The sequence below is a fragment of the Trachurus japonicus genome, unplaced genomic scaffold (assembly GCF_045865225.1).
Source record: "Trachurus japonicus isolate A0001 unplaced genomic scaffold, Traja_1.0 AP029826.1".
In the NCBI taxonomy this organism is placed as follows: Eukaryota; Metazoa; Chordata; class Actinopteri; order Carangiformes; family Carangidae; genus Trachurus; species Trachurus japonicus.
In genome coordinates this window covers 31,663-43,481 of record NW_028219959.1, presented here as the reverse complement: position 1 = coordinate 43,481, position 11,819 = coordinate 31,663, and positions in this window count along the sequence as shown.

Genomic DNA, 11,819 nt, shown 5'->3' with positions numbered 1-11,819 from the left:
CACATCCCTGTGTGAAGTACCGAGTTTGCTCCAGGCCCGAGGCCACAGCCAGGGCCTCTCCCTCAATGGCCGCATAGCGTTGCTCTGCCGAGGACAGGAAATGTGAACCGGCAAGGGTGATCCTCCATCCACCCGTGCAACAGTCTGGCACCCCAGAGGTGCATCCGCAATGTTGTTGGAATAGGAAGTAACCAATGCCGCGCCTGGACCAGTCAGGGCGGAGGCAGGTGCGTCTCTGCATGTCGTAGATCTCCACGCCCTCACGGATGGCTTCAATTATGGCTAGTTTGGACGTCCGAAAGGCTTCCTCTAGGTCAGGGGACCACGACAATTTACAGCGTGGGCTCAGGAACGGCTTGAATGGTGCCATTGTGTCACGCAACTGGGCGTAGTTGGCCACCTGGTTGACAACCCCGAACCAGCTTCTGATATCCGTCGTAGAGTCCGGGGTGGGGAAGTCACGGATGGCATCCAAGTACTTCGGGAGTGGTTCGATGGTAGTGTCCGATACCCGGAAACCAGCAAAATCGATGCACTTCTCTGCAAACTGAAACTTATCCGGGTTTAACACGATGCCCGACCAGCCAACACATGCCAGAAGGTCGATGGTCCTCCACCAGTGTTGCTCCAGGTCAGAGTCATAGTGGATAGTGTCATCCACACAACGTTCCTTACACTCAAAGTCCGAGAGGATGGCATCAAAACGGCGGTTGTAGCCATCACCCGACGATAGGAAACCTTGCGGAGCCCTGGTGTAGCGCCAGCGGCCAAAGGGCGTGATAAAGGTGGTCAGATGACGATCCGATTCGCGGAGAGGCACACTGTGATAGCCGTTCCAGGCGTCCGTGACGGTTTTCCAGGTGTCCTTTGGGATGCGACGTGCGAGTTGGAATGGGGACTCGGTGGCGAAAGACTCACGTTGGCAGAACTTATTGAGAGGTGAGATATCCACAGTCCAACGGGGGGAACCATCGTGCTTTCGAGTGACTACCATACGATGGCACCATGTCACTGGTTCACCATACGGGACACATTCGATGACACCAAGGGCTTCATCCCGGAGGAGGTCGTCATAGACTCTCTGCTGCCAGTGCAGCGGCACGGTGGCCGCGGTGTGGCATGCTTTGGGTGTGGCTCCAGGGTCCACATGTATCTCAATGGGAGGCCCTTCCATGCATGGCAAAGCTCGATGAGGGCAAGTGTTGAATGTAGATGAAGCGTACCTCTCAAGTAGCCAATCCCTCATCCGGCCATTGTTCTCTGGAGTGCAAGGGAATGGTAATGCCACTGGGCGAAGCGGGGGGACTGTACGCAGGGGACATGAGCACTGGGCGTCATGGGGATCCTTCGGGTACTTACAGCCGCTGTCGGTGGACCTTGTAGCATTGACAGATGAGGGCTTGTATGTTGAGTCAGGAGCGCCAGGGCCGTGCTCGTCTCTGGGTCCTCCTGCGCTGGTACTCGACGGGAAGTCCTTAGGCAAGAGGCCGAGGTCGAGCAATGACTCGTAGGAGAGGTACATGGCACGGACCGAGCTGCTCACGTAGACCATGGAGCGGCAGGATTTCACGCTACTGCTGCAGGGAGCTGTAGAGAGCCTAGCAAAGAACGCTCCTTCAACGGCTATGGGGGAGTGGTTGGCGGCTGACAGGCTAAGTTTTACTGGACACAGGTCATCGTGCGAGAACCCACAGGCAAGGAACTCCTCCAGAGACCAAAGGTCAGACTGCGCCCCGGTGTCTGCAATGGCAGTTATGTTCGCCTCGTGGTCCGGGCCCCGGGTGTTGGGTCGGCTTCCCGGTCCGACAGGCTCGTCGATCCAGATGGTCATTGACATGCGGGGGTGGTCCCTCAGCTTGGCCCGCCTCCATCCTCCCTTAGAGAAAATGTGGTGCTCAAGCCTGACGGGTGTGGGTTTGTTGACATTGCTGAGTGTAGTCTGAGTACGGTGTCGACGATGACTCCTGTAGTGTGGGCCAGGGCGGTCTCCAGATTGAACTGATGAAATCTTGGAGATCGGCTCTGACTCAATGGCGGCCTGTTGACTGTCAGTCGATGGCTGTTCCCGCCTCTTTCGTCGGCGGGCCCTATAGCAGTCGATACAAACTTGGTGAGGCTTGGTATTCCATCCATGAGGCCCCTCCGTGAAGACCCTAAAGGTGCTCCTGCAGTCTGGGCACGAGGCTTGTTTAGCCTGCAGGGGCTTGGGTCGGGGCGGGGCTCGTTTGTGGATTTTTCTTCAGGCGCTGGAATGACGACATGGCTGATAGGGTGGACGACGGGAGCGCGTTGTGGGCCATTTCTTTGTTTTCAACGAGTGCGACCACCTCGTTCACTGGTTTTGTCAGGATGTCAGGCGTCCCCAGTATGTCGCGGCGTATGTCCGAGTCATAAATCCCGTTGATCAAAACGTTACGGATGATGTGGTTGGTGTAGTCTACATCCTTGCCACACTCGCACACCACCTTGTAGGCGCAGGCCTCTGCTTTACCCCACACCCTGGCGGTGAAGGCGCGGAATGCTTCGTCGCGTTCCTGGTGTAATTGAAGCAGCCTGGTGCGCAGGACACATGTAGCAACTGGAATGACTGCTAGTGAACGCATGGCGGCGATCAGATCCGGCAAGGTCCCAGAAGCGGCGTTGGGGTTAGCTTTCAATAGGTTATCTCCGAGTGTAGGCCCAGCGCACTGAAATAACTGGAAAGGGGCTTGGGCCGCTCCTATGCCTGAGCCGGTGCAAAAGACCTCCCAGCGACGGATGAACACATTCCATTCCTCTATCGATACGCCAACATCAACTTTAGGTCGAACGAGCTCCGGGCCTTGAGGAGCTGAGGCTTGGGCCAGCGCAGCCATGACAGGCGGTGGGTTCTGATGGGCAAGTCCATGATTTGTCAACACAGCAATGGCGAGTGCTTCAGACAGGTCACCGGTCGTGAACGTGCAGTTGGGAACAGAGCACTGAATGATCACCATGGCTCCTTCATGAAGAAACACACTCCTCGATGTCAGGTCAGGTATTTAATGACAACGATGAAGGAGCCCTGCAGCAATACACAGAATAGCAACATAAGCTAAAACAGATAGCTAATTAATATGTGATACTGTGTAGCAGAGGTAACAGTATGAGCTTAACCAAGCTTGATAGCAATGAAAATAAAATACTATGACTTACAGGAATATGAACAGAGATGAACCTCCAACCACCATAGCAGGAACATAATAAACATATACTCACAAAATGGCCGACTACTAACTGAGCCAGTGTAGCACTAATAAGATACTACCCCCTAGTGGCCAGGAGTACTCCTCAACGATTACTGTATGAAAAGTGAAATACAAATAATTTAATTTGAGTTGATTCTGTTTATTTTGTCGGAATTGGTTAAAACTTTTCATATTTCCAAAATGTGACTTGCTCTGCTTTGTTGATTTGAAATACAGGTTTGTGTGTTTATTCAAAATGAAAATGTGTTGTCATCCATTAAAGCCTGAGAATTATTTTAATATTATATTGAATATTATCTGAATGGCTGATTGTTCTTGTTTGTGTATTAACACTCTTTGCATGAAACAGTCAGAGGAAATGACAGGACATGGAGTCTCTCTGGTCTTAAACAGACTGGCCTCCCTCCACTACTTTGTGTATCTCAGTGGAGTTATTTCAAACATCTAATATCTTTATCTTTTTTTTTTCTAACATTATTTTCATGTCTGTCTTCAGCTGAAGCTGGTGTGTGGTTTTTCCTCTGAGTGGGAGGTGGCAGCCTGCAGAGGAGGTTCATTTACTAATTCAACTCTTTATCTTGGTTTATTCTCATTATTTCCACCATTTTTTGTTTGTTTTGATTGTTTTCCCGAAATTCTCTGTTTCTCTGAAGTGAATCAGTGGAAAGTTGCTCTTGATTTTAATCTGGAAGCAAATAAAAAAAACTATCTGGGTCACCATGAAGCAGAAACACAACACATTCAGGTCAGTGGTGAGTTTAGTAACACACACTGTCACCTGTTGTTGAACAGCTGTGATGGAAACACAACAGTACAAATCCACAGAGCTCCTCAGCTGTGATCTTAAAGAACCAAAAACAACAAATTAAAGTCAAGTTTGTTTAGTGTTGAATGAGTTTTGAATCAACATCAGTTCATCTTTCAGTCTCTGATGAGCTCCTCTCTGTTTCCTCCTGCTGTCAGGAGTGAAACCTTCACACTGCTGCCCTCTGCTGGTTCAAACAACACACTGCTTCAGTTCACCTGCAATGAAATGAGCTGCAATGAATTAAATCAACATCTTCCTCTTCTGCTCCTGTTGTTGTAATGAATAAAACTGTTATTCTGCTGCCCTCTCATGGCTGCAGTGACACACTGCTCCACACCAGCTCTACTGTGATACCATGTAGTACTTGTACCGATGAAGATACAGTATTTAAAGCTGTACAGAAAAGAAAATTGATTTTGAGCCCACTGTGGGTCCTAACATTAGTGTAATAACTCATCTATCAGACCATGTAGGCCAAACTTTGTGCAAAATTCTATTTTCGAGTAAATCCGGGATCGCATTGGATAATGCAGGCGCACGGATCATACGTCACGTTGCTCACGATATATTGGATCCGTTATCCATCAATCAAACGTCTGAGACACGCACACACACATCGAGTTCGGTCTCGCCCCAAACACTGAATATCCTGCCCGCTCGATAACGACCAATTAAATTTGTTTTCCTTACTCGGGTAAACTTGTGCAGCAACTCGTGGAAACTCGGCGCGACAAACAGGACAAACGGCCATTTCTAAACACCTTTAAACATCCAAACACTTCAAAGTAAAAAAGCTGCATCACAAGTAAAATCTTAGATGTGAAATTCTACTTCTTTAAAAGTTGTAAAGAGTTTAGTTGTTTTAACACATTCACTACAAACCACCTGCACGTCTTTGTGTGGTTTAATTAACTAAACTAATTATTTACATCATTTACAACAAGACACAAAAATCTTGTCTTGCCAGCTGGCTTTCTTCAAGCCAGCTGGCTCGACTGCACCTGGACTTACCTGGTCTCTGCTCCATCAAAGCTCAGCTCTGTGACCATCAATCAATCAATCAATCAATCAATCAATCAATCAATCAATGGTGAAATGGCAGAAATTCAGGAGGTGAAATGTTTGTGAGACGTTCACGGTCATTTTGTCGGGTTCTTGAAATGTGTTTTTGTTTTCAGGTTAATTGTTTCAACCACACTCACAGACACACACACACACACACACACAGACACACACAAAGACTTTAGCCACTCAAACCTCAGGTGGTCTCAGGTGACGTTCTGGTCCAGGTCTCCATGTTCCTGGTTGTTGTTGTCGTTCCCCAGTGGATCATCTTCATCACTGATGAACACACAGAACCAGAGAGAGAAAGAAGATCAGAGTGAAGGCCCTGATAGAAAAAACATTCTGCTCTCCTGGATAATCACACTGGATGGAAACAACAGCAGCATGAAATATTACAGTGTATTGTGATTCCATCATGACAATATTACATTTAATTCTGTACAACAGACCCAACTTCTCCATTATCATTACTTTCAATGTTATGATTAAAAGGAGCAACGTTATCAGAGAAAGTATAAAAGGGACTAAATGTGAAAACACTCATAAGTTTCACTGTAGGAAGTTGGATAAATAAAAACTCAAGTTTCTGCAGAAATCAATGAGCTGTTTTTTTTAAAAGCATGTGAATGAAGTGACACATTATCACAACAAAGACAACTGTAATACTCAGTACTGAATGAAATCTGACTAGGACTTAAGCCTGATATTGACATTAACTGAAAGTGGCTAAAAACACAAACAATGAATTGCATTACACAAATACCTCTTAATTTCCAAATGTTTTGATAATGGAGCCTTCCATATGTTAACATTTTTATTTCTCTGTCACAAACCCTCAGACTGTCTCTTATAATGTTGTATTTTAAGTCTGTCATATTAATAATCAGGCCTCTTTTAGTTTGCTATTTATTTTCAGAGAGAATATTGCATGTGATCTTATGACAGTCTGTGATTGGGTGTTTCTAACTGCAATGTTTCATGGGAATTGTAGTTCTCTTAATTCGGCCCAAACATTTACTAAAGCCAGTTGTTTTGACTTCACAATGATAACTAACTTAATGAATACTATCTCATTATGAACTCTTTTCCTCATTTTACCAACACGTTAGTGAACAGTGGACGTGTCTATATTTTCCACCTTGGCTTCCTCCTGCTCGGAGGGAGGCGGTGAGGAACTGATTCCTTCAGCCTGGTCACACGGACCTGTTTCCCCTCGGATGGAAGTGCCGGAGCTGTTTAAAATCCCCGCCTTTTTAAAAAAAAATATGGCGGCTCACCAGTTAAATTCAATGGAAGGAGAAAAAGATGGCGGCCTGAGAGGAGATTCTGTAGTTTTGTCCACATTTTTTTATTAGGATAAAATAGTGAAACATTTTGAATTATTTACAGTTTGTATAGTTTATCCATAGAGTGTGATCTGATCTTGATGAAAGTTGCATTAACAGACAAATACACTCAATGTAAACCAATAATACTCAAATAGGTGATATTAAAACTCCCCAAATATGAAATAATATATAAAACCTGTCACAAAATGACTTTAAAACAGCTACTACAGGTCATCCATGAGTTGATAATGTTTGGTTATACAATACATGAAAAACAGTGATTACTGACACTCATCACTTCAGATTAAGCAGGTTTGAAAAGGAGGAAGAGAAGCCTTGGGTCAAAGGTCAGGTTTCAGGTTAGCTGTCATTCAGCTGAACAGAGTCAGTCATGAAAGACACTGAAATATAAATATAAAGCTTGTCCATTATTGTGACTCTGAATATCAGACCACATTTAATGAGATGATGATGCACAGATGCAGGAAGGTCCAAGAGATTTAATCACTATATCTTACTATTAAACCCTCGTATAACAATTAGTTATATAACAGAATCACCGCATGTATGACACAATACAATTTAAGCCTAAAAACTGGCAGTTCCACTGTCCCTCACAAAAGTGAACCAGTGACATCATCAGCCTTGTGAAAGCCCCTCCCAGAGGTTAAATACCTGGGTCTCCACACCAGTTACGGTGCGTTCACACCAAACGCGATGGACGTGATGAACGCCACAACTTTCCATTAAAAGTCAATGTAAATGACGCAATGACACGCGATGGCGCGTCGGGCAACGCGTTTCGGGCGATACGAGCAACGCGATGAAGCGATGACACGTCCATCGTGTACATCGCATCATCGCGTCCATTGCTTGAAGATGAAAAATTTGAACTTTTCAAGCGACATCGTGTGACGCTGTGCCGCGACATCCAATCAGTGTTGATATTCAACCACGTCACCGACACAGCTGCCAGACACACATTTCAAAACATGGTGGAGAAGATTACTGTGGCTGTAGTCTCGCTCACCAGACCCTCCTACAGAGAACCTGTGGCTGTGTAAAAAAAAAAAAAAAAACAACCCAGGGGCTGTGTGTGTTTTCCTCAGATCAATAATATAAATCCATGGCCGTTTCCCGGAGCTTTACGACACGACGTCGTACTTTTACTGCGATTGTAATAAAAAAGATAATGCCTGCAGAGGGTCAGAGGACCTACAGCTTCCTCCTTGTGAATATTTCATATGTATTTATATTTATTAATATTTCTCATCCATGGTTGACGAGAGAAAGAAAATAGCGGGAGGTGGGTTGCATCATAGCGCGATGAAGCGATGGTGAAAAATGTGACAAATGTGTCAAGCGATGCGATACTCGCGTTACGGGCGATGGCATCGCGTCCATCGCGTTTGGTGTGAACACACCGTTAGTTGGACCAGTCCCAGCCTTGTCAGATGCGAGCATGAACTGATGAAGCCTCTTGGATGAGAGGTGAAACGTCTTCCTAGACAAATAATCAAGTCCAGCTGCTTTCGATTTAACCTCCTTTGAGATACTATGACCTGGACAAATGAGAATATGCACAGGCTGATTTACTTTATTAATTACCTAGGACTTAAACTGCACCTGTGGTTAAATTAATCTGGTTTTACTTACATTTGCTTTGAGGATGTGACGTTAACAATCAGCAGCTTCACAGACAGAGAACAGCTGATTGTACAGATTCACCAGGATCTAGAGCTGAAGCCTCCATCCCATCAGACATGGTGACGGTCTTTATCTCCACTCTAACGCTGTGGTCAGTGTAAAACACAGCAGTCACATGAAGCATCCATCCTGTCAGAACATGTCAGACTGTCAGTGTTAACACAGAGTTACTGTGTAGAGCTGAAGCCAGAGGGACTGTGGAACCTTTCTCACTCACTTCCTGTTTCACTACGTTCACTTCAGCTGCAGCTCCCACGGTTCTCCCTCCATTAAGGTCCAGGTCCACTCCGCCCCCTAAAGACCCGGGTCCTGAACCTCAGGGACTGAACTGACGTCAGCTGGAAGTGACTGAATGTGAGAGTCTGAAAGGGTCCAGATGCTGCCATAGGACCAGGACCAGAACCACTGGACCCAGGACCAGGACCAGCACAACCACGGCCGGGACCATATCAGGACCAGAACCAAAAAGAACGAGGACCAGAACCAGAGCAAGAACCAAAACTGAGACTGGGACCAGGATTGGAACTGTGACCACACTGGGAATCAGGACCGGGACTGAAATTGGGACCATACTGGAACTGGGTTGAGGACCAGAACCGGAACTTGTACTGGTACCAGAACCAGGACTTAAAACCAGGGCTGGGACCAGGACTGGAACAGGGAACTGGAACTGGTACCACAATTGGAGCCGGGACCAGGACAGACAGAACCAACCAGAACGAAACCAGGCCTAGAATCTGAACCAGGAGCACAATTAGAACCGGAACTGCGAATAAAAAAAACTGGGACTGGCCTGTGTGGCCCCAAGACTGGGACTGGAACCTGGATCTACCAGAAACGTGAATGTAACTGGGACCAGAATTGGCATTGTGGGTAATTTCCTTGAACAAAGTAGATGCTGACTAACAGTTTTTTTTTATTTTTTATTTTTTGTTATCAATGTTTCTTTCTTTGAACTAGTTTTCATGAATGTGTTGTAAGGGTGTAAAAGTTAAATGTTTATCTACTACAGTACACTACATACAGAATGTAAATATTCAGGTCACTTTTCATAATAGCTACCTACCGACATTTATAATTGTTATGCTCCAAACAGGCGGTTCGACACAGTATCGATCTTTCAAAGCAGAAGAATCACAGCAAGATGTTTCGACGCCTCGCTTCCCCAAGCCAAAAATCACAGTTATACACTCACATTGAGTCACAAAGAAGAAGAGAAACAGACTGAAGCCAAACTCAACTCAGATCATCTTGTTATTAAATATAAATCAAAACCCCTTCCCATTCCCATCTCTTATCAGCATTTTGTACTATTGTCCCAACAACCTCTATTTTCCAATTTTCTTCCATATATTTGTATTTTGTAAATATATTTTTTGTATATCAATATAGGCTACAAGTTGTAATGACACAATCACATTATGACCCAAGTGTACCTTTAAAAAAACTGTCTAAACTTTCAAGATGCACACAGAAAATTATTTATTAAACATACACAACAGTTCATGGTGATGACAACTCACCATGTATTGTTCCACGCAAGTGCTGTGTTGAAGGTTGACCAGCAGACGTCGCCATGTTGAATTGTATCAAATGCTTTGAAACACTGAACCATTTCAACAACAATAGCTTCATATTGATAATTGATTCAGTGGTTCAGAAAGCTTCGGTTTCTCCATCATCACTACCGACATCTTTAAACCATCCAAACAGAGACAGGCAGTGACTCCTACCTTCAGAGATGAGTCTGTCCACACATCACAGAGTCTTGAAGCGGTTTTCAGGAGCTGAGCGGGGAACCGGAGCCTCAATGCTGTGTAGGCTAACATGCTATATGACAGTAAGCTAGCTAGCTGCGCCGTCCCGCCTAAACTGTTGCCAGGCGCAACCAAGTTTGTGTTTGTAGCAGGGGGGGATGGACCTCCGTGTTCCTCGGATTGTGATTGGTTAGTGGCTGACTGAAGATACGACGCACTCTGTTCAGGTGTTGAACACATTTAACAGAAGCGGGAGCGTTTAAAAGAGAGAATCCAACCAGAGAAGACTTCAAAATAAAGTGCGGGAGGAGGAAGCAGCAGAATGAGCCGAGAAACACGGATCTATCCCAGAGACCTGACAGGTGAAGTGTTACAGTAAACAGGACTGTTGTAGCTAGAGTTGTAGCTAGCTGCTAGCTCAGTTGATGGTGGATAACAGGTAAAGTTTAGCTGCTAGTTGTTGTGGCAGCTCTATGTTGAGATCCGCTCGTGTGGATCTCCCCCGGGTCGGGAGGCAAGACACAAAGTGGAGGAGGCGAAGGTTGAATCAAATAAGTATTTAATCGCAGTCTGCAGAGAGCGGAGATCATACAGCACACAAAGACAGTGTTACCAGTGTCATGTTGCTTGAAAGTATTTTGTTAGTTAGTCAGCAGCCTAGTTCCATTTGTTTATATCTGTAACCATGGCAACCCAGAGCTGGTGCATTCTGGGAAAGTAGAGGCTGCCATTTGCAGTCATCAGCTACGGGTGTGACCTCTCAGTTGTCAGCTTCGCCTTCTCCGCCTTTCTTTCTCTCTGTTCTTGGCTAAAGCAACGTTTGTAAGTATTCTTCAGTATGTAACATTGAGACGTTACTCATTTTGAATTTTGTTGTTGATTGTGTCAGCTAAGATGTTGATTAGCATAAGCAAGGCCCAGTTAGCTTTGTTAGCTCTATTGTTATTTGTCACATGTTGTGCTGTTATGTTAGCCAAGTGTGCTAGCTACACTGATATTCTGTATCAGGTTTGTTTAATAAGTATTCTACTGTATTCTGTTGCAGTTTCACAAATATCTCAAGTAAACTTCATGGAAGTAACAAAGCTGTCTCCTGGAGTTCTTGGGACTGTTTAGCTGAGTGGAACATAGTCCATGACAGTGAAAAAACGGCAATACAGCTAACGAGGGACACAAGGATTGCCATTCTACGGAGCAACTCAATAACAAGAGATAAGCGGCTAACACTACAGCTTCGAGACAGCTTCACATTAGCTTTCTTCTCCTGATATTGAAAACGCAGTGAGTCACAATGTCACAACGTAGCAACAGTAAAAAAGAAAATGAAGATAACCAGTCTGAGGCAGTACGCTCAAGGAGCAGTCGCTCATCTGGTACATCGTCCAGCACAAAGATTAGCATGGCCATCGCCAAAGCTAAGGCAAAAGCCGAAGCAGCACAAGCTAGAGCGGCACATTCACAAAGAGAAATTGAACTTAAAGTAGAGCAAGCACGTATTCAAGCCAACCTTGATGCGTTAAATGATGAAAAAGAAAAGGATGCTGCCATAGCAGAAGCTAATACTCTCGTGGCCGGTTTACAAGATATGGGCTTTGAAGTACGCAGTGAGGCTAACAGCCTGGTTCTCCAATCTTTCAAAGACGAGCGCGTTGCCGCCTACGCGTCGGCCCAAGCCAGCCTATGCAGCAGGGGTTTATCCGTTGGAAGAGGGAACGACAGTGCTTCGTTAACGCTTCATCCTCCACCTCCTCAACCAATCAGTGTTATCCCTTCAACACCCCACCCACTCAATGCAAGTCAAACGCAAGATGCTGTTTCGGCCGACGTTAAGCCACACCCGGTTCTTCAGGCCTCTCAGACCAGTGGGGCACCGCCACAACAAAGCTTCAATCAGCCCCTTAACTCCTCTCCAGATCTTCAGCTTCGT